Here is a 23,826-nt window from a genome sequence, read left to right on the forward strand (position 1 = left end):
GGTAGCAATCCCAAGCTGCCTCCTGATATAAGCTATCCATACCCCAAGATTTGTGTCAATAGGCCACAAGCAAACTAAAGTTATTGAGCGGAAACCAAAAATTGACGCCCGCCCGCCAGCCGAGTTCGGCATTACAATAACCCGGTTTTCTAAAAAAATCGATTAAATGATTTAGGCAATTAAAACCTTATAACTACAATTTAAGTATTATATAAATAGAGTTAGAACAAATTGAAGTACATTTTTCTGTTGCATTGCTATCGAAATAGTAATTTAAATTGAAATTGCAAATTTTCCCACTTTCGTTTCATCTTCAAATTCGATAGTGATCGTGTGTATCGTTTTTAATGTATTTTAGAAAGGGATTATAATTTTGTTTATTTTATATATGTTGCATTTATGGAAGAGGATCGTAAGTTCAATTCCTTATTGGTGAATTAACTTGTTCTGTTTTGTTAAATATCTTCATTTTGAGCTTTTGCAGAGAAATGAGATGTAAATTTCTGAATCTTGAAGATCTACAAGCAAGACATTGTTGTTTGTTGTACTTTTAGTTCTTTCTTCTTAACTTTTTCTGATTGGATGATTCAAGTATTCCTCACTTAAATACTGTTAAATCATCCTTAGGATGTGTTGCCTGCTTTTAAATTTGTCATATGCAGGGTCCCCTTTCAAATTTCCATATAATAACTAGCAGTTTCTCCCATTGTTTTCTCGTTTAGAGTACATGCATTTAATTACTTTGAAGCCATACAATACTTTCATGAAATGGAACTAACGTTTTACAACAAAGGTTGCAAGACAACTACTGTATGAACAGATTTATTTTAAATTTGAAACTTTCCATTTCCAGGAGGCCTGTTCATGAACAGCCACCATCACCACGAGCCTGTCACATTTTCCGTTTCGGACGCTTTTTATGGATTGTTTGTTTTTATTTTATTTTATCGCAACTTCGCCGTCATTTATGCGGTATGGAAGCTGAACAAAGTGGCCAAATTGCATACAATCTGAGATGATTCTACGATCCTTGAAGGTCGTTTAGCACTATATTTTTGTTGTTTTTCTGGTACTTTCCAGTTCTTTTAATTCTTTATATTTGGCTATTGTAAGTTGGGTGGCTCCAGTATTCTTCAGTTGAATACTGTATTATCACCCTTAGAATATGTTGCCTGTTTTAAAGCTGCATGCTTCCAAATGAGTCAAAATATTTCAATAAAATAAAACTTGAGGTATATGTACAACAATTTTAGTAAAAAAAATTTTAATGTGAAATGATTCAAGATTTAACTAATATTTTACATGTTATGTGCAGTGAATGGCTGTTTTTCAGTTTTTACAACTTTATTTCTACTGCGTTACTAACGCAGCTAGGGCTATTTATGCATATTTTCGCCACTTTTTGGTTAATTTACATTGGTGGTCAGTGCAAATTATAATGTGGAAATGGCCTCCTTTTGGTTATTTCACACTATTATACATTCAAATTCATTTTCAAAACTTTCATCATGTTTTAATATACCAATATATACCAAATATGACATTCTTCGTTTATTACGAAAGAAAAACTTAACTTCATCTGATAACCATTCACTTTCTATTCTTATTCACAAACGTGACAGGTTGCATAACATATCATTCATTTGAGGAAAAGACTTTGCGTCTTAACTTTCCTTGAAAATATTATCTCTTGGTTATATAATAAAACCCCGATCATAATGACTGTCATTGCAAAATTATGAATTCATAATGTTCGTTTAAGTTGTATCAGGTTATGTCTTATATAGTAGCTATATGTATGGTTTAAAATATGTGAAAATTTTAAATAATATTTCTTTGATTATATCACTTGATGATAACATACATTTTGAAAATGATATAAAGTGACATTATGCCCATTCAAGTTATTAAGTAAGTGAAAATAATTTGCCATTACTCTTTTTGATTTTATTATTTAAGTCGCATGAATGATTAATAGCTACCGTAGCACGAGAGAATCGCAAAAATTATCTGCCGGAATTAACCTGAAGTGTAACAGTTTAATTTTAAACAAGAGGGCCATGATGGCCCTGAAGTCGCTCACCTGTATATAGGCCCCCGGAGCGGGACAGTTTAAACCTCAGGGCTTTTACTTGAACAAACTTGGTAGCCCCCTTTCAGAAGATGTTTCATGCTTAACATCTAAAGTCTAGCTGGTCAAGTTTTTTCTTAACACATATAGTAACAACAATGACACACCTGGGGCCGGGCCAGTTTTGACCCAAGGGCTTTTATTTGAACAATCTTTGTAGACACTTACTAGAAAATGTTTCAGGCTCAATATCTAAACTCTAACTAATCGGGTTTTTTTCAACGATGATTTTTAAGTTTTTGCTATACACATATAAGGAAAATCAATGTCCCCCGGGGCGGGGCCAATTTTGACCCCAGGGCTTTCATTTGAACCAACTTTGTAGACACTCACTAGAAGATGTTTCATGCTTAGTATCTAAACTCTAGCTATTTGAGTTTTTTCAAAAAAGATTTTTTAAGTTTTTGTTATACACATATAAGGAAAATGAATGACCCCAGGGCGGGGCCAATTCTGACCCCAGGGCTTTTATTTGAACAAACTTGGTAGACACCCACTAGAAGATGTTTCATGCTTAGTATCTAAACTTTAGCTATTTGGTTTTTTTCAAAGAAGATTTTAAGTTTTTGCTATACACATTTAAGGAAAATCAATGACCCCCTGGGGCGGGGCCAATTTTGACCCAAGGGCTCTTATTTGAACAAACTTGGTAGACACCCATTAGAATATGTTTCATGCTAAATATCTTAGCTCTAGCTCTTTGGGTTCTTTAAAACAAGATTTTTTAAGTTTTTACTATATGCATATAGGGAAAATCAATGACCCCCTGGGGCGGGGCCAATTTTGATCCCAGGGCTTTTATTTGAACAAACTTGGTAGACACCCATTAGAAGATGTTTCATGCTAAATATCTTAGCTCTAGCTCTTTGGGATCTTTAAGAGAAGATTTTTTAAGTTTTTACTATATGCATATAGGTAAAATCAATGACCCCCTGGGTCGGGGCCAATTTTGACCCCAGGGCTTTTATGTGAACAAACTTGATAGACGCTCACTAGAAGATGTTTCATGCCAAATATCTAAGCTCTAGCTCTTTGGGTTTATAGAAGAAGATATTTAAAGTTTTTTCTTTTGGTTCCCATGGCAACCAGAGTTCTCAAAGGTGACCACCAAAGAAACATTCCTGTGAAGTTTGGATGAAATTGGCTTAGTGGTTTATGAAGAGATGTCATTTAAAGAAAAAGTTTACGACGGACGGACGACGGACGGACGCCGGACGAAAAGCGATCACAAAAGCTCACCCTGTCACTTTGTGACAGGTGAGCTAAAAAATGGTGGAGCAGTATTTTCCTAGACAGATTTCATGCTTAACTTTTTTATCAACTGTTGCTAATTCACCGTTATAACAGTCAGTCTTTTGAAATATAACATTCATTAAGCTCTACGTGACAATGAAAATAAAATCATAATGTCACTGATTAAACCATTTCTGCTCTGTGATGTAAAGTTGTAAACTTTACTAAGAATAATATGTAGGTTTCTTTTTCAGAGTCCTGTATTCATTAAAGAACGCTAAAATAACTAAATATTACACCAAAATGTATAATTAAATCTTACATTTTATTATTACATTGCGTACTCTCTTTTATAAAGACTTAACCGTTCGTAAACTACGTATAATTTTGAAATAAATCAAAACCAAAGAAAAGCATATGTTCATGAGATAGACTGGTTTATTTTTACTATATAGGTATAATTACCTATACAAGGATGGGAAATTGTACGGAGAAAATGGCTCGCCCAAGGATCGAACGGCTTGCGACTCTGCGCTCCGAAGACAGAAGCTCTTACCTACAGATCTAAGTGTGCGGGTTGAAAACTATATTATTATCGTAAACAAATCAAATTTGACAACATGTTGGGATTATGATGGAGAACAAGTGTGCAACGTTTCAAAGATCTTCGGATTGCAGAGTCGCAAGCCGTTCGATCCTCGGGCGGGCCATTTTCTTCGTGCCGATTTGATAACACATTGTGTGTGACATCATTCGTCCTCCACCTCTGATTCATGTGGTGAAGTTGGCAGTTACTTGTGGTTGTGGAGAACAGGTTAGTAAAGGTACAGAATCCAGGAAAACTGTTTAGGTTAACTGCCCATCGTTACATAACTGAAATACTGTTGAAAACGGTGTTAGACCCCAAACAAACAAAGATAGTTTCAACATTTCTGTATTTGTTATTGTTCCGTTCCGTTAAATATTATTATGCTAGGGTATATTTATACTTTGTGGAACGAAACAGAATCACAATAAATAGAGTTGAAGACATGGTGTGTACACAATGCTGACTGTAATAGTAATATTTCAGCTTTATTAGTGCATGTAATATCAATTTTTATATGGCACGCATGTTTTTTAATTTAATTTGTTTACGATGATTATTAATATTTTTTAGAATTTTATATAATACAAAATAAGTGTACTGGATAATATTATGACGGCCATTCAATACATATTAAAGTGGTCCTGATATCGCCAAAAAATATTTAGATTGTCCACTCAGATTTTTCATTCGTCAGTTTATATGAATAATAAATATTTAATTACTGCAACAAGTGCAAAACATTTAAATATATAAACTTCATAGCGATATGATTTCCTATATTGAATAAGTCAATAACATAGTTTTTTTTTTAAAAACAGGTTGCATGTAATAAATTCATGTACCTGTAATATATAAGGATGAAAAATTCCATTGACAAGAAAAAATAAGTCTTGTTCTGTTCCTTTCCGTAGAATATCATTATTCTATGGGACATTTATACTTTGCGGAACGAAACGGAGCAACTGTTTGCAGTCCCGAAGATTTCATATAAATGGGTATTCAGATGGTTCAGTTCGAAAAAGCCCTAGATCGACTGTTCGCTAGGCAGTTTCAATATTTCATTATTTTTATTTAATATATTTACAATATTTTTGCCGGCCCCGTGTGGTGCCTCAATGTTTGTTCCGTTCCGTTCCGCAAAGTATAAATAGCCAAAATTATTAGTCAAGATAAATGAAGGATAATAGTGTGAAAATAATTGTTGGGGTAAAATTTTACTTTATCGAGATATTAATATAAACAAATTTACCCAATATAGAAAAGGCAGGAAGAAAATCTGGACTTTTTAAATTTTATCAAGATATCGATGGTTCACTGCATCTAATATATATATAAATTTTAGTTGCTGTTATGTTTATAATTGTTAAAACTAACTTGATATATGATATGTTAGTAACACCGCAGAATTCAAATATGCATATTATCAAAGTATCATACATGGATATTCCTAAAATATTTTACCACTACACGATGGATCTTCATCGTGCTTTCCTATCTAAGATAGAAATAATGTATTACTTATTTATTAAATTGAGTAAGTCATTACACATTAATGATGGTTTAGCGTGTTATGCTAAAATTGAAATGGATACCACATTTCTAGACTTGTTGTGTATTATGTATGTATTAAGTATGAGATATAACATACATAACTGCTCTTTTTCCTCAGCCTTCATCAACCAGTAAATTCCTAGCAGGCATTTTATCTTGGACACACTTGGCAGAGCGCGAGGACGGAAATGATGAAGACAGTGAAGATTCACATGAGCATCAAAACATTTTTTCAAGGCTAGCCAAAATGGGGAACCAAACGATATCCTTTTATGAAGGTGATAAGATTTTGGAGATCACGGAATATCTTTTGCCATTATACATACCATGGTGTAGCCAACCTTCATCAACAACCAAACTTTTGGGGTTAAACTTCATGAAGCAATAAAACATCTTAAAGAGTAAAAACTAACCTAACATCTACCAGTCAACTTTTGTATCGAAAAATGGGAAGAGGGATCAACAACTTCATTCAATACCAGCGTATCCAAAGCACACTGGCCTACCCTCCATGAAACAACAAACTAGCTTGGAATACAACACAGCATCCCCAGCAAAATCAACCAAAGAAGGGGAAATGGGGAGGGAATATTAAATGTTAGTACAATTATAAAATTAATATAGGTGTCCAAAACATAACAGAAATTGTCCATGCTTGTAAGATACCTGATAATATTAGCATATGGAAAAGCATTACAACTGACAAATGGATTTTAAAAAACATCCGAGGTTGTTCAGTTGAATAAAATGAAATTCCGAAGCAATTATTCCTAACCTATTAACGTTACTTCAGAGAAAAAGAGGGATTGAGAATGAACTTAATAGATTTTTAACAAGAACTGTCACAGGAGATAGCAAAGTCAGGCTAATAAAATACTGAACGCAGTAAGGAAGAAAATCTATGAAAGGAACATCAATTATGATATAAATATATCGCTCTATCAGTATCAAGAAAGCACTCAAATTCTCTGTATTTTTGCACAACATAATATGCATATGGTCTTGTAAATACATGTTAAACAAACATTTCTATGCCTTAATGGACAAGACAGCAATTTGAAATCTGAAGTCAATCCCTTCAAAACAAATGATAAAAGCAAAACAATTGAAGGTTTTAAAGTAAAATTATAAGTTCAAAGAGCATATAACTCTTGAAAAATGATGCTACAGTCATGAACATTGTCACTCATTATGTGAGTAATGACAAAGAACAATTATTTATCTTAGGTCTAGAGTAGATACTATTAATAACAATAAAAATAATACTAAAAATCGATTTATAAATGAATTCTAAGTTCAAAAATTAAATGGATATTCTGGAAATACAGGTGCTTGCGTTTTATAACTCTTATCCATATGACAATAAGTTATAGTAACGTTTGTTTTTATCAATTCAAAGTTCAAGGGGAAATAATTCTGGAAATAGCCACGCTAGAGTTATGAACATGTGTGTAATGACAAGAAATATATATTTGAAGTTTGAAGTAGATACCTTAAAAAGTACAGGGTTATAATATTTCTAAGTTCAAAGGGAGATAAATCTCAAAAAGAATTGCTTGCAAAGTAATGGACCTTGTCAATTAAGAAGTGGTTGATGAAAGGGAATATGAATTGGAAGTTTTGGGTAGAAAGAAGAAGTTATAGTAAAAAACAACATTTTCAAGTAACAAAGTGTTCATGGGGAGATAATTATTCTTATATAAGAATCTTGTCACCTAAGTGTGGAAAATGATAAGGAACATAAATTTAAAGTATATAGTTGAACCCTTAAGAAATAAAAAAAAGGAACAGTAAAAACTAATATCTTTTAAGGAAAATTCTAAGTTTAATGGGAGATAAATCTGAAAATATTGGTGCTTCAAATAAAAACCTTGTCACATAAGATGTGGTTGATGATAAAAACACATTTTTGAAGTTTGAAGTTGATGTCTTAAGAAATGAAAAAGTTAAAGTGGAAAATAATTATTGCAACAAAACTTTAACATGAAATCTGGACACGGATACAGACGCCGGGCAAGTAGGACAGCTCTCCATATACTTCGTATAGTCGAGCTAAAATTGAAGTCATAGAGAAGGTGAAAGATTATTTAGATAATGAATTCATATAAAACATTTTTATAATACCTACAAAAGATGATCGTATAAGAATAATTTTGAACCTAAAACATTTCAAAGAATTATATATCTAGAAAAACATCAATTTAAAATAGAATCTCTCAGATCTGCAGAAAAGATTATTTTATGGCATCAGTTGACCTATCAGATGGTTTTAACTCCATAAAAAATAGAAAACCAGCGTTATTTCCGATTCTTCTTGAATTATATGAAATGTCAATTTACAGCATTGGTTATGGGGTATCAATCCAGCCCTCGAATTTTCACAAAGATACTGGAACCAGTGTTCGTTTATTTAAGGGCACTAGGTTATGTTACTGTTTCTTTCATTGATGATGTTTGGCTAGTAGGAAATTCTTATCAGTCATGTATGTGTAATGTGAATATAACTGTGCAATTTCTGGATTAACTCGAATTAACGGTTAATCAGAAATAGTCGGTGCTACTACTATATTTCTGCGTCTTTTCCTATTGTGATATCATAATCAATTTTGTTCTCCTTTCTCAAAATTAACTTGACATCAATTATTATCATTCATAGTTGAACACAAATTCTTCCAGGCCGAATTTATAAGAACACTTAGAAAAAAACTTTATGATTCTACAAAAATACAGTTTATTTCTTACCATCTTCGAAATAGTCCAATTCTGAAATAAATAAAAATAAAATAAATAATATATATCATTGTAAGCAGATGAAAATGAAATTTAAATACAGTAACTGTTATGTAATATGATTATTTATCTTATTTCCAAAGTTTTAACTTCAAGTTAATAATTAACCAGTATAACTGTTCAAAATTGTATAATAGATATAAAAGATGATTTCGTCAAACAATCAGCTGTTAAGCGCTGATGAAAATTTTGCAAATTAAAGTCATAATTATCATAGCAGCGCATTTTTAGCTATTTTAGTTTTGTTAGTAATGATACGATATTCCAACCAAAAAATATCGTTTAAGAACAATCTCCCATAGCATAAAAATTTATTGCTTAACATTCTATGAATCATTTGTCAATTTATTGCTGCGTTTTCACTTATTCAATGCGTAACCATATTAAGTTTGTGCTAATTTATCATTTTGAAAATAATATAATAATATTTATTATTCATTTTAGCTGAGTTTTTTTGAAAATAGCAAGCTTTGCTATTTTTGCATGTATTATTTCGGCGAATGAGTAAAACATGTGCATTTCATACAAATTCAACATTTAGCTATTTTGTTTTCGTAATTAGTGATACTCTCATTTTATTATAAAGTAGATATAGGCGTTAAGAGAAAAAGTATGCAAGAAAAAATGCATTTTGTTACCTGATTGGATAATATATCTTTAATTTCATCAAAACTGTTTAGCAATTTTAAACCTTGTTATGTATCTGATACTTATGATCTAAAATGGTATTTCAAGTCGATTTTGTTCTTGTTGGATGAAATATAGTTGTTGTTATAATATTTTGATTCAATAAGGAATATTAAGAATATTGTGTTGTTTCTTTACAATTCTTTGCTTAACTTGTTTAAAACATGTAAAAGACGGGAAAGAAAACAATTTATATAGGTATAATTACCTATACAAGGATGGGAAATTGTACAAATTAACGAAACATTCATAAGGGCAATGAATTAAATACAGTGTTCGAAAATTTTATAAATAACGGACAATTTACTCGTTTAAGGCATAAGTCAATCAACACGCTAATATGATTAACTTTTTTAACAGCTAGACTTGCTACAAACAAAGTCATCTCTATGACATGTGCTATTGACCGATTATATTCTGGCTCGTTTCTTGCACTCCTCTGTAGAAGAAAGACAAAAATTATGGGTATTTATACTTTGCGGAACGGAACGGAACTGAACAAACATTGAGACACCACACGGGGCACAGAAATTTTTTACTAATATGTAAATATATTAAATAAAAAAAAAGAAATATTAAAACTGCCTAGCGATCATTCGATCTAGGGCTTTTTCGAACTGAACCATCTGAATACCTACTTCTAAATGGACATTATTTATATAAAATCTTCGGGATTGCAAACAGTTGTTCCGTTTCGTTCCGCAAAGTATAAATATCCCATAGAAAAATGATATTCTACGGAACGGAACGGAACAAAATTTACTTTTTCTTGTCAATGGAATTTTTCATCCTGGTATATTACAGGTACATGAATTTATTACATGCAACCTGTTTAAAAAAAACTATGTTCTTGACTTATTCAATATAGGAAATCCTATCGCCATAAAAATTTATATATTTAAATGTTTTGCAATTGTTGCAGTAATTTAATATTTATTATTCATATAAACTGACGAATGAAAAAAAATGAGTGGACAATCTAAATATTTTTGGCGATATCAGGACCTCTTTATTATGTATCGAATGGCCGTCATATCCAGTACACTCGTTTTGTATTTATATAAAATTCTAACAAATATTAATAATCATCGTAAGCAAATTAAATTTGAAAACATACTTGCCATATATAAATTATTATTACATGCACTAATAAAGCTGAAATATTACTATTATAGTCAACATTGTGTACAAACCATGTCTTCAACTCTAGACTATTAATTGTGATTCCGTTTCTTTCCACAAAGTATAAAAATCCCCTAGCATAATGATATTTAGCGGAACGGAACGGAACGAAATTTGTCATTCAATACCCATTTCCTCCTTTATAATGCTTGTATAAACTTCACATATAAATAATAATTCATGATGCATAAACACAATCGCAGGCTATCTATCCTGCTAATGAGGACTTGTCACTTGTAGAAATTACAACATTTAAATCAAATACAGAAATGTGGAAACAATCTTTGTTTGTTTGGGGTCTAACACCGTTTTCAACAGTATTTCAGTTATGTAACGATGGGCAGTTAACCTATACAGTGATCTTGGATTCTGAACCCGTCCTTACCTGTTCTCCATAAGTAACTGCCAAGTTCCCTACATGAATCAGAGGTGGGGGACGAATGATGTCACACACAATGTGTTATCAAATAGGCACGGAGAAAATGGCTCGCCCGAGGATCGAACGGCTTGCGACTCTGCGCTCCGAAGACAGAAGCTCTTACCTACAGATCTAAGTGTGCGGGTTGGAAACTATATTATTATCGTAAACAAATCAAATTTGACAACATGTTGGGATTATGATGGAGAACAAGTGTGCAACGTTTCAAAGATCTTCGGATTGCAGAGTCGCAAGCCGTTCGATCCTCGGGCGGGCCATTTTCTTCGTGCCGATTTGATAACACATTGTGTGTGACATCATTTGTCCTCCACCTCTGATTCATGTGGTGAAGTTGGCAGTTACTTGTGGTTGTGGAGAACAGGTTAGTACAGGTACAGAATCCAGGAACACTGTTTAGGTTAACTGCCCATCGTTACATAACTGAAATACTGTTGAAAACGGTGTTATACCCCAAACAAACAAAGATAGTTTCAACATTTCTGTATTTGTTATTGTTCCGTTCCGTTCCGTTAAATATTATTATGCAAGGGTATATTTATACTTTGTGGAACGAAACAGAATCACAATAAATAGAGTTGAAGACACGGTGTGTACACAATGCTGACTGTAATAGTAATATTTCAGCTTTATTAGTGCATGTAATATCAATTTTTATATGGCAAGCATGTTTGTTAATTTAATTTGTTTACGATGAGTATTAATATTTTTTAGAATTTTATATAATACAAAATAAGTGTACTGGATAATATTATGACGGCCATTCAAAACATATTAAAGAGGTCCTGATATCGCCAAAAATATTTAGATTGTCCACTCATATTTTTCATTTGTCAGTTTATATGAATAATAAATATTTAATTACTGCAACAAGTGCAAAACATTTAAATATATAAATTTCATAGCGATAGGATTTCCTATATTGAATAAGTCAATAACATAGTTTTTTTTAAAAACAGGTTGCATGTAATAAATTCATGTACCTGTAATATATAAGGATGAAAAATTCCATTGACAAGAAAAAATAAGTCTTGTTCTGTTCCTACCGTAGAATATCATTATTCTATGGGACATTTATACTTTGCGGAACGAAACGGAACAACTGTTTGCAGTCCCGAAGATTTCATATAAATGGGTATTCAGATGGTTCAGTTCGAAAAAGCCCTAGATCGACTGTTCGCTAGGCAGTTTCAATATTTCATTATTTTTACTTAATATATTTACAATATTTTTGCTGTGCCTCGTGTGGTGCCTCAATGTTTGTTCCGTTCCGTTCCGCAAAGTATAAATAGCCAAAATTATTAGTCAAGATAAATGAAGGATAATAGTGTGAAAATAATTGTTGGGGTAAAATTTTACTTTATCGAGATATTAATATAAACAAATTTACCCAATATAGAAAAGGCAGGAAGAAAATCTGGACTTTTTAAATTTTATCAAGATATCGATGGTTCACTGCATCTAATATATATATATATGGATTTATATTCAATCAACACATTGAAAAACACATTTTCCTTTACTAATTAGTTTCATGCGCAAAACGCAATCTTCAGAAGTGTAAATGGTAGTTCTCAATAAAGGGACGTAACTATGAAGTGTAAATGGTGGTTTCTCAATAAAGGGGCGTAACTATATTAATACTGTTCATCTTTTAAAGTTGCTTAATAGATATTTCCTGGAATGTCTGCAGGTTGATACAAGTTCGTTTCTTTTGTTAAGTTTAGCGTTTTCTTGTTTGCAGATAATGTAGAATTTCTCCCATAGGCACAAGTTGCATCGGTCGGAGGCTGGGTTGTAGGGTGAGGCTTGTTTTAAGATATTTCATGTTATGTTAAAGTCGATGTTTTCTTCTTTGAGTTCCCAGATATATTTACTTAATTCAGTGCTGTTTTTAAGCTTAGGATTTCTAAATGATGCTTTGTGGTTTGTAAATCGGGTTTTAAAGGTATTTTCTGTTAATCCTACATAAGTTTGTTTAGGCTTGTCGTCGTTTGTTTCCACTGTAGCTCTATATACAACCGATTTCACCAAACATCAACCTGACATGGGGCAATCTATTATTTTCCTACAATTGCATGTTTTAGGCTGATTTTTTACTATTTCTTTGGAAAGAATAGCTTTGTTATGTCCGTCGATTATGTTTTTTATATTGTTCATGCAACTATAACTTAATTTGACTGTGTTTCTATTGAATATTTTGTGTAGCAAGTGTTCTTTGGGAAATTCTTCGTCTAGTATTTTCAGAAACGTTTTTCCAATGTTGGTTTCTACATTTTTACTATATGGTGGGTTATACCATATTATATTTCTGCTTCTGTTTTTGCGATTCTTGGTACCGTTGTCAGTCTTTTCTTCATTTGAGTATTTAAGTTGGTGTTTATATCCACTATTTGTAATAGACCTTTGGTAGATTGGTGTTGCTATGTCAAAAGATTCTTGGTCATATGATATTTCGCATAGACGTTTGTTAAAAATAGTAGATAAAACAGGATTAAACCAATGGAAAAGCACAGCAGCCACACTAAAATGGTTTAACAACATCGAACAGAAAGAAAAATACTATTTCATAGCATTCGACGTAGTGGATTTCTACCCTTCAATTTCAGCCGAACTGCTAAATAATGCACTCGATTTCGCGTCAATATACCACGACATCAGTTCTGAGGAAAGACAAATCATTATACATGCAAAACAATCATGCCTTTACAAGTCAGGTGAACCATGGGGCAAGAAAGCGACATCCAATCTATTTGACGTAACTATGGGAAGCTTCGATGGAGCAGAAACTTGTGAGTTAGTTGGATTATATTTACTTAACGAAATAACACAGAAACATGGAAAAAACTTTGGGCTATATCGAGATGATGGTCTAGGTGTATCTGATGCGAAACCACGTGAAATTGAAAACATTAAAAAAGACCTGTGCTCTATCTTTTCTAAACACGGCCTGAAGATTACAATTGAATCCAACAAAAAAATCGTGAACTTTTTGGACGCAACACTCAACCTGAAGAATGGCAAACATGTTCCATACAACAAACCGAACAACACACCGTTATATGTGCATACCGAATCGAACCACCCACCGAATATCATCAAGAACATACCCATAGGCATTAACAAACGTCTATGCGAAATATCATAAGACCAAGAATCTTTTGACATAGCAACACCAATCTACCCAAAGGTCTATTACAAATAGTGGATATAAACACCAACTTAAATACTCAAATGAAGAAAAGACTGAAAACGGTACCAAGAATCGCAAAAACAGAAGCAGAAATATAATCTGGTATAACCCACCATATAGTAAAAATGTAGAAACCAACATTGGAAAAACGTTTCTGAAAATACTAGACGAAGAATTTCCCAAAGAACACTTGCTACACAAAATATTCAATAGAAACACAGTCAAATTAAGTTATAGTTGCATGAACAATATAAAAAACATAATCGACGGACATAACAAAGCTATTCTTTCCAAAGAAATAGTAAAAAAATCAGCCTAAAACATGCAATTGTAGGAAAATAATAGATTGCCCCATGTCAGGACGATGTTTGGTGAAATCGGTTGTATATAGAGCTACAGTGGAAACAAACGACGACAAGCCTAAACAAACTTATGTAGGATTAACAGAAAATACCTTTAAAACCCGATTTACAAACCACAAAGCATCATTTAGAAATCCTAAGCTTAAAAACAGCACTGAATTAAGTAAATATATCTGGGAACTCAAAGAAGAAAACATCGACTTTTAACATAACATGGAATATCTTAAAACAAGCCTCACCCTACAACCCAGCCTCCGACCGATGCAACTTGTGCCTATGGAGAAATTCTACATTATCTGCAAACAAGAAAACGCTAAACTTAACAAAAGAAACGAACTTGTATCAACCTGCAGACATTCCAGGAAATATCTATTAAGCAACTTTAAAAAATGAACAGTATTAATATAGTTACGCCCCTTTATTGAGAAACCACCATTTACACTTCATAGTTACGTCCCTTTATTGAGAACTACCATTTACACTTCTGAAGATTGCGTTTTGCGCATGAAACTAATTAGTAAAGGAAAATGTGTTTTTCAATGTGTTGATTGAATATAAATCCATACATACAGCTCTGGGATACCATCGAGCACTCTGTCTAGGGTTTGTACTGACTTTTTAGTGTTATTGGACTTATATATATATATATATATATATATATATATATATATATATATATATATATATATATATATATATATATATATATATATATATATATATATATATATATATATATATATATATATAGAAATGAGAGAATATATACACACATACCACCACATCGATATGCCAGTCCAATTACGGCACAGCGCCTAGCATATCGATGTGGTGGTATGTGTGTATATATTCTCTCATTTCTATCAATTTATCTGCACACTTGTATCTTAAGTGATCCCACGCAGGGGAAAGTATAACTGTATTGAATTTAATATCTCCCTTTATATATACTTTATCTGTCTAAATTCATTGTATCCTACGGATCTACTTGATCTTACGTGATCCAGTTGACTTTCGGAAATAGATATATAGTTCTCTGGTCCCAATAAGTGAAGAAGACAATAAAATGTCATCGTTGATTTGTGAGATATGTTAACAGAGAACAAAACTCTATATATGACAAATGTGAGCTTGTTTCAATGTGTAGTGCAGTTTGTGACTGTATATAAAGCTGTTTCTGAAACCATCATTTTTTGTGATGGTGGATGAGCAGTGGCTATGCTTTCATGACTGTTCTGCTAGGCGCTGTGCCGTAATTGGACTGGCATATCGATGAGGTGGTATGTGTGTATATATTCTCTCATTTCTATCAATTTATCTGCACATTTGTATCTTAAGTGATCCCACGCAGGGGAAAGTATAACTGTATGAATTTAATTATCTCCCTTATATATATATATATATATATATATATATATATATATACATATATATATAAAATTTTAGTTGCTGTTATGTTTATAATTGTTAAAACTAACTTGAATATATGATATGTTAGTAACACCGCAGAATTCAAATATGCATATTATCAAAGTATCATACATGGATATTCCTAAAATATTTTACCACTACACGATGGATATTCATCGTGCTTTCCTATTTAAGATAGAAATTATGTATTTCTAATTTAGAAAATTGAGTTAGTCATCACACATTAATGATGGATTAGCGTTTTATGCTAAAATGGAAATGGATACCACATTTCTAGACTTGTTATGTATAAAGTATGTATTAAGTATGAGATATAACATACATAACTGCTCATTCTTCCTAAGCCTTCATCAATCAGTAAATTCCTAGCAAGCATTTTATCTTGGACACACTTGGCAGAGCGAGAGGACGGAAATGATGAAGACAAGTAAGATTCACGTGCGCATCAAAACTTTTTTTCAAGGCTAGCCAAAATGGGGAACCAAACGATATCCTCTTATGAAGGTGATAAGATTTCGGAGCTCACGGAATATCTTTTGCCATTATACATACCATGGTGTAGCCAACCTTCATCAACAACCAAACTTTTGGGGTTAAACTTCATGAAGAAATAAAACATCTTAAAGAGTAAAAACTAACCTAACATCTACCAGTCAACTTTTTTATCGAAAAATGGGAAGGGGGATCAACAACTTCATTCAATACCAGCGTATCCAAAGCACACCGGCCTACCCTCCATGAAACAACAAACTAAATTGGAATACAACACAGCATCCCCAGCAAAATCAACCAAAGAAGGGGAAATGGGGAGGGAATATTAAATGTTAGTACAATTATAAAATTAATATAGGTGTCCAAAACATAACAGAAATTGTCCATGCTTGTAAGATACCTGATAATATTAGCATATGGAAAAGCATTACAACTGACAAATGGATTTTAAAAAACATCCGAGGTTGTTCAGTTGAATAAAATGAAATTCCGAAGCAATTATTCCTAACCTATTAACGTTACTTCAGAGAAAAAAGAGGGATTGAGAATGAACTTAATAGATTTTTAACAAGAACTGTCACACGAGACACCAAAGCCAGGCTAATAAAATACTGAACGCAGTAAGGAAGACAATCTATGAAAGAAACATCAATTATGATATAAATATATCGCTCTATCAGTATCAAGAAAGCACTCAAATGCTCTGTATTTTTGCACAACATAATATGCATATGGTCTTGTAAATACATGTTAAACAAACATTTCTATGCCTTAATGGACAAGACAGCAATTTGAAATCTGAAGTCAATCCCTTCAAAACAAATGATAAAAGCAAAACAATTGAAGGTTTTAAAGTAAAATTATAAGTTCAAAGAGCAAATAACTCTTGAAAAATGATGCTACAGTCATGAACATTGTCACTCATTATGTGAGTAATGACAAAGAACAATTATTTATCTTAGGTCTAGAGTAGATACTATTAATAACAACAAAAATAATACTAAAAATCGATTTATAAATGAATTCTAAGTTCAAAAATTAAATGGATTTTATTCTGGAAATACAGGTGCTTGCGTTTTATAACTCTTATCCATATGACAAGAAGTTATAGTAACGTTTGTTTTTATCAATTCAAAGTTGAAGGGGAAATAATTCTGGAAATAGCCACACTAGAGTTATGAACATGTGTGTAATGACAAGAAATATATATTTGAAGTTTGAAGTAGATACCTTAAAAAGTACAGGGTTATAATATTTCTAAGTTCAAAGGGAGATAAATCTTAAAAGGAATTGCTTGCAAAGTAATGGACCTTGTCAATTAAGAAGTGGTTGATGATAGGGAATATGAATTGGAAGTTTTGGGTAGAAAGAAGAAGTTATAGTAAAAAACAACATTTTCAAGTAACAAAGTGTTCATGGGGAGATAATTATTCTTATATTAGAATCTTGTCACATAAGATGTGGAAAATGATAAGGAACATAAATTTAAAGTATATAGTTGAACGCTTAAGAAATAAAAAAAAAGGAACAGTAAAAACTAATATTTTTTAAGGAAAATTCTAAGTTTAATGGGAGATAAATCTGAAAATATTGGTGCTTCAAATAAAAACCTTGTCACATAAGATGTGGTTGATGATAAAAACACATTTTTGAAGTTTGAAGTTGATGTCTTAAGAAATGAAAAAGTTAAAGTGGAAAATAATTATTGCAACAAAACTTTAACATGAAATCTGGACACGGATACAGACGCCGGGCAAGTAGGACAGCTCTCCATATACTTCGTATAGTCGAGCTAAAATTGGAGTCATATAGAAGGTGAAAGATTATTTAGATAATGAATTCATATAAAACATTTTTATAAGACCTACAAAAGATGATCGTATAAAAATAATTTTGAACCTAAAACATTTCAAAGAGTTATATATCTAGAAAAACATCAATTTAAAATAGAATCTCTCAGATCTGCAGAAAAGATTATTTTATGGCATCAGTTGACCTATCAGATGGTTTTAACTCCATAAAAAATAGAAAACCAGCGTTATTTCCGATTCTTCTTGAATTATATGAAATGTCAATTTACAGCATTGGTTATGGGGTATCAATCCAGCCCTCGAATTTTCACAAAGATACTGGAACCAGTGTTCGTTTATTTTAGGGCACTAGGTTATGTTACTGTTTCTTTCATTGATGATGTTTGGCTAGTAGGAGATTCTTATCAGTCATGTATGTGTAATGTGAATATAACTGTGCAATTTCTGGATTAACTCGAATTAACGGTTAATCAGAAATAGTCGGTGCTACTACTATATTTCTGCGTCTTTTCCTATTGTGATATCATAATCAACTTTGTTCTCCTTTCTCAAAATTAACTTGACATCAATTATTATCATTCATAGTTGAACACAAATTCTTCCAGGTCGAATTTATAAGAACACTTAGAAAAAAACTTTATGATTCTACAAAAATACAGTTTATTTCTTACCATCTTCGATAGAGTCCAATTCTGAAATAAATAAAAATAAAATAAATAATATATATAATTGTAAGCAGATGAAAATGAAATTTAAATACAGTAACTGTTATGTAATATGATTATTTATCTTATTTCCAAAGTTTTAACTTCAAGTTAATAATTAACCAGTATAACTGTTCAAAATTGTATAATAGATATAAAAGATGATTTCGTCAAACAATCAGCTGTTAAGCGCGGATAAAAATTTTGCAAATTAAAGTCATAATTATCATAGCAGCGCATTTTTAGCTATTTTAGTTTTGTTAGTAATGATACGATATTTTTTTTGAAAATAGCAAGCTTTGCTATTTTTGCATGTATTATTTCGGCGAATGAGTAAAACATGTGCATTTCATACAAATTCAACATTTAGCTATTTTGTTTTCGTAATTAGTGATACTCTCATTTTATTATAAAGTAGATATAGGCGTTAAGAGAAAAAGTATGCAAGAAAAAATGCATTATGTTACCTGATTGGATAATATATCTTTAATTTCATCAAAACTGTTTAGCAATTTGAAACCTTGTTATGTATCTGATACTTATGATCTAAAATGGTATTTCAAGTCGATTTTGTTCTTGTTGGATGAAATATAGTTGTTGTTATAATATTTTGATTCAATAAGGAATATTAAGAATATTGTGTTGTTTCTTTACAATTCTTTGCTTAACTTGTTTAAAACATGTAAAAGACTGGAAAGAAAACAATTTGGAAAAGTAATGCATAAGGTTTTCATATTAAGTTATCCAAAAATTCAAAGGATAAACCAGGAAAAAAGGGAGATTCCTCGGAAGAAATGAAAGCAACAAAATAATATGACAACTGCAGACATCGTTGAATTGAGTCTGTTCATAAGATATAATGTTAAAGTGCAACAAATCTTATGACCCCTACATCAAATTTAATCAGTATTCAATTTCCAACACTAAATATGCTTGAATCAATATAAAGGCACTGAAATGAATGCGGGAAACTTTTTACATTTGTCAAAAGACACATGCCACTTGCTTTTGAAGTATAAAAATATAGAAAAGGGCGAATCCCACAGATTGTATATATGTTAATATTTTGGATCTTTTGAAACGCTGTATTGCTACATTAAATAATAAAGATTATACGGTAAAGTTGTTTCAAGCCGAAACGAAATAGGCAGTGAACTTCGGCTTTAATAAACGTTGCCTTGCATTATATTTCTGCATCCTTTGCTATTGGGGTGTCATTATCGACTTTGTTCTCCGTTCTCATAATTAACTTGATAGCTTTCATTCATGGTAGAACACAAATTCTACCAGGGCGAATTTCTAAGAACACTTTATGCTTCTACAAAAATATAAGAATATAAGTTATTCTTACCAAATTCGCTAGACTCCGATTCTGAAATAACTAAAAATGAAATAAATATTCTTTATAATTGTTAGCAGATGAAAATGAAATTAAAATACATTAACTGTAATGTATTATGATTGTTTTTCTTATTTTCAAAGTCTTAACTTTAAGGTAATATTTAACCAGTGTAACTGTCCAAATATTTTTGTTTAAATTGTATAATAGATAGAAAAGATGATTTCGTCAAACATTCAGCTGTTAAGCGCCGATTAAACATTCTATGAATCATTTGTCAATTTATTGCTGCGTTTTCACTAATTCAAAGCATATCCATATTAAGTTTGTGTTTAATTATCATTTTGAAAATTATATTATTATTTATTATTCATTTCTGCTGAATATTTTGAAAATATCAAGCTTATTTTCTTTTGGCATTCAATAGATGTTTGTGAACCTATCCGTCTTTATATCCACTGAAAAAAGTATTTACATCTAGTCAGGAAGAAATTTGACTATTTTGGCTTGTATTATATCGGCGAATAAGTAAAACATGTGAATGTCAAAAAAAATACCATTTAAATATTTTGTTACCGTAAATTAAGATATTCAATTTTCATTATAAAATAGATACATGCGTTAAAGAAACAAAACTATGTTTGAAATAATGCATTATGTAACCTGATTGGATAATATCTTTCTAATTTCTTCATAAATGTGAAGCAATATTAAACCTTGTTATATATTTGATACTTATGTCCTAAAATTGTATCTCAAGTCGATCTTGGTCTTGTTGAGTGTCATAAATGTGTCGTAATAATAATTTGATTCAATAAAGGAAAATTTAGAATATGGTGTTGTTTGTTTACAATTCTTTGCTAACCTTGTTTAAAAGACATGAAAGAAAACACTTTGGAAATAGTAATGCATAAGGTTTTCATATTTAGTTATCCAACAATTAAAAGGGTAAACCAGGAAAAGAGGGAGATTCCTCGGCAGCAATGAAAGCAACAAAAAATATGAAAACTACAGATTGTGTTTAATTGAGTTTGTTGATAAAGATAATGTTAATGTGCAACATCTCTTATGATCCCTAGCACAATCGGTATTCAATTTTAAACACTAAATGTGCTGGAATCAATATGATGACACTGATATGAATGTCGGAAACCTTTTACATTTGTCAAACGACATACGCCACTTGCTTTTGAAGTATAAAAATATAGAAAAGGGTGGATCCCACAGAAGCAGTGAAAACAACAAAATTCTTAAGTGTCGTAATGAATTGATTGATTCTGTTAAACAAAATGAAAAAGCAACATTTCTTTCCAATTAAAATCTAGTATGTATTTATTGCTGTTATCATTGTTTTAATGATTGTTTATATGTTTATATTTTGAATCCTTAGATACACTGTAATGTTACATATAATTAGATTATACGGTAAAGTTGTTTCAAGCCAAAAACGAAAAAGCCAGTAATGTTCGGCTTTAATAAACGTTGCCTTTCATTATATTTATGCGTCTTTTGCTATTGTGATATCATCATCAAATTTGTTCTCCTTTCCCATAATAAACTTGATAGCAAAAATTCATAATGAAACCAAAATTCTACCAGGCCGCATTTGAAAGAACTCTTAGAAAAAAAAACTTAATTCTACAATCAAAAATCCCCGATTCTGAAATAATTAAACATGAAAAAAATAATATATATTTGTAAGCTAATGAACATGAAAATTAAATACATTAACTGTAATATATCATGATTGTTCTTTCTTATTTTCAAAGTATTAACTTCAAAGTAATATTAACCAGTGTAACTGTCCAAATATTATTTTCCAACTGTATAATAGATAGAAAAGATGATTTCGCCAAACATTTAGCTGTTAAGCGCCGATGAAAACTTTTCTAAGTTATAATAATCATAGCAGTTTTTACCAGTTAAAATGTAGTATGTATTTATTATTGTTATGATTGCTTTAAAGTTATTCTTATATTTAACGGTATCTGAACACATTGCCATTACATGTTTATGCAGTACACTTCGTTTAAGTAAATACCGTTTTCAAATGTTATGTGTAAACATCTTTGACACTTGGTCAGCAATGATGCCGGTTGTGCGAATGATATAGTTCCTTCCGAAGCTTAGAGATTGAAATTATAATTTAAAACTGTTATCCATTGCTTTGTTAATACATATAAAGTCAAAGTTAAAAAGCAGATATGTATCCATAATTTCAAGACTGTGTGTTAAGTTAACATATAGACATATAGCAGAATAAAAACTATTAAATAGAATTCAAATAATTTTTGCGTTACAAAATAACGATAGAAACAATTTTAAGCAAATAAAAAATAAATATCACCGGCTTGTTTCATAGTCATCTGCCGATCAATCTGACGATTTGCTTATTTTGTTGAAACTTTTATCCATTTCTGTGTTAATACTTATTAAGTCGAAGTTATTAAGCAGAAACGTATCCGTAATTTCAAGATTGTGTGCTTAAAGTTGTATGCTAAGTTTACATATAGACATATAGCACAATGAAAACTATTCAATCGAATTTATGAAAAGTTTGCATAAAAAAAATTATAGAAACAATTTAAGGCAAATAGAAACAATAAATATCACAGGTCTTGTTTTATATTTTCTTCCCATCAATATGAAAATTTGCTTAATAAATTATTAAGGTTAGCAAGGCCATATTGTCCTGATTTCCATGTAACCGACTTAATTTCAAGTATTTGTGCATTTTTTCACGACCTGATAGTGAATAATGTTGCTTTTTTACTTCAATGTAAATTCCGTTCCTCAAAAAATAAACATTTTAATTCAGTTGCTACCAACCAACACAGGTACTTTTATTTGTTATGATGTGGCGCGCTGAATAAATATTTTCTCACCTTATCGGGAAGAGCTAAAGCAATTAAACAAACGCTGTCAATTGTGACAGTAAAGTGTTTCTAAATCATCGAAATTCGTAAAGGTTTGATCAGTACCATATTCATAAATACTGGTAGTAAAATAATACTTAAACCTTCTAGAAAAGCAGGGCATTATAACTAAAGTCAACACATCATAATAGGCTAGTGTGTCTTTGTTAAAATATCTGGAGTTAGAATATGTTAAGATTTCAAAGTCATCGTTTATCCGGTTATAAATATAGATAAATTTAATTTCTAAAAATATAGCCTACTTTTTTAAGAATTTTCAGTCTACGCTAAATGATTCATGAAATTTTGACTTAATAATACAAACGGTTAAAAGACTTATGTAAGAGTTATATGCCCTTGAAATGACCTTTAGAATTTGTAAATTCCAACAATGACCGTTTGTTTAAGAAATCATACTGATGTATAAATTAAAAAACATACTACAATATAATGATAAAATTAAAACTTGGTAAAATTACATTATTTTCATAAGCTTATGGTCAGCTCTCAAAATAGGTGTGACCTAGATAGTCTCTGTTATTTCATGCATACTAATATGCACTTGAAAAGAATGATATTTTCCCGAACAAAATACAAAACTGTTTTTGGTAGGTTTTAAACGTTTAGCAATGATTTATTGCATACTCAATTCGGTATACACAAGACGGTATACAAACATATTTCTTTCATACAAATATTTTGGAAGTATAACTATTTTCACAATTTTTTACGATAACTTTGTAAGCTACAGGCAGCAGATAAATATTTTTAATAGTATGAACCATAACGGTCAGATTTAAGCTATATTTCTAAATTTATATGGATGTTCTAAGAACAATTATAATCGCAAAACTTTGTGATTTCATCATATAGCCTTCAGATCAGTGTGAAACAGTTTTCATATTACGCGTGTGACTGAAATGGAATGCTTGTGTTGTATGGAGTAATGGTTAGTTTCGGTAAGGAATTTAAAACAAGAA

The 23,826-nt window shown here is 31.1% G+C and overlaps 1 long non-coding RNA gene across 1 annotated transcript in view; it reads right to left on the reverse strand.

Moving 5' to 3' along the window:
• LOC132720091 (uncharacterized) overlaps nt 1-23,826 on the reverse strand; it is a 36,477-nt gene that overhangs the window by 10,627 nt on the left and 2,024 nt on the right. The window contains exons 2-4 of the long non-coding RNA XR_009624302.1: nt 19,944-19,964; nt 18,560-18,580; nt 8,247-8,267 (exon numbers count right to left, since the gene is read on the reverse strand). This is a non-coding gene — a long non-coding RNA (uncharacterized LOC132720091). The remainder of the gene's footprint in view (nt 1-8,246; nt 8,268-18,559; nt 18,581-19,943; nt 19,965-23,826) is intronic.

The sequence above is a fragment of the Ruditapes philippinarum genome, unplaced genomic scaffold (genome assembly GCF_026571515.1).
Source record: "Ruditapes philippinarum isolate M1 unplaced genomic scaffold, ASM2657151v2 ctg1627_1_1_1_1, whole genome shotgun sequence".
Taxonomy (NCBI): Eukaryota; Metazoa; Mollusca; class Bivalvia; order Venerida; family Veneridae; genus Ruditapes; species Ruditapes philippinarum.